The sequence below is a fragment of the Acanthisitta chloris genome, unplaced genomic scaffold, assembly GCF_000695815.1.
Source record: "Acanthisitta chloris isolate BGI_N310 unplaced genomic scaffold, ASM69581v1 scaffold7173, whole genome shotgun sequence".
Taxonomy (NCBI): Eukaryota; Metazoa; Chordata; class Aves; order Passeriformes; family Acanthisittidae; genus Acanthisitta; species Acanthisitta chloris.
The window spans coordinates 1-953 of record NW_008663149.1 but is presented as its reverse complement, the minus strand read 5'-3'; positions in this window follow the sequence as shown (position 1 = coordinate 953).

The window sequence follows — 953 nt, the reverse complement described above, 5'->3', positions numbered from 1 at the left end:
AGGCTGGAACTCAGGGGGAAAAAAAGAGTGTGTACCAACTCTGGAAGGATGGACATGTAACATGGGGAAACTACGAGGATGTTATGAGGTTATATAGGGAAAAAATTAGAAGGGCCAAAGCACCCCTGGAACTTAATTTGGTCACTGAGGTTAAAGACAACGAAAAAGGTTTCTGTAAATACACTGACAGCAAAAGGAGGGCTAAGGAGAGCAGTGGGTGGCATTGTGTCAGGGGATGAGGAAAAGGCTGGGATACTTAATGCCTTCTTTGCCTCAGTCTTTAATACCAAAACCAGTTCTCCTCACACTACCCAGCAACCAGGGGTGGAAGTTTGTGGTGAGAGCTGTGTGAAGCCCCCATAATCCAGGAGAAAATGGTTAATGACTTGCTATGCCAATTAAACCTCTGCAAGTCTATGGTCCTACACCTGAGAGTAATGAGAGGGCTGGTAAAAGAGCTTGCCAAGCCACTTTGAATCATTTGCCAGCAGTCCTGGTTAACCTGAGAAGTCCCAGCCGACTGGAAATTAGCAAATGTAATGCCCATCTACAAGAAGGGTGGGAAGGATGATCTGGGGAACTACAGGCCTGTCAGCCTGACCTTGGTGCCAGGGAAGTTCATGAAGCAGATCACCGTGAGTACCATCACACAGCACATACATCACACATCAGGCCCAGCCAACATGGGTTTGCTAAAGGCAGTTCCTGCTTGACCTGCCTGATTTTCCATGACAAAGTGACTCACTCAGTAGATGGGGAAAAGGCTGAATGCCATCTATCTAGACTTCAGTAAAGTGTTTCATACTATCTCCCAGAGCATTCTCTGAGGAGAAGCTGGCTGCTCATGGCTTGGATGGGAGAACTCTTCACTGGGTTTAAAAGTGTCTGGATGGCCATGCCTAGAGAGTGGTGATGAATGGAACCAAATCCAGTTGGTGTCTGGTCACTAGTGG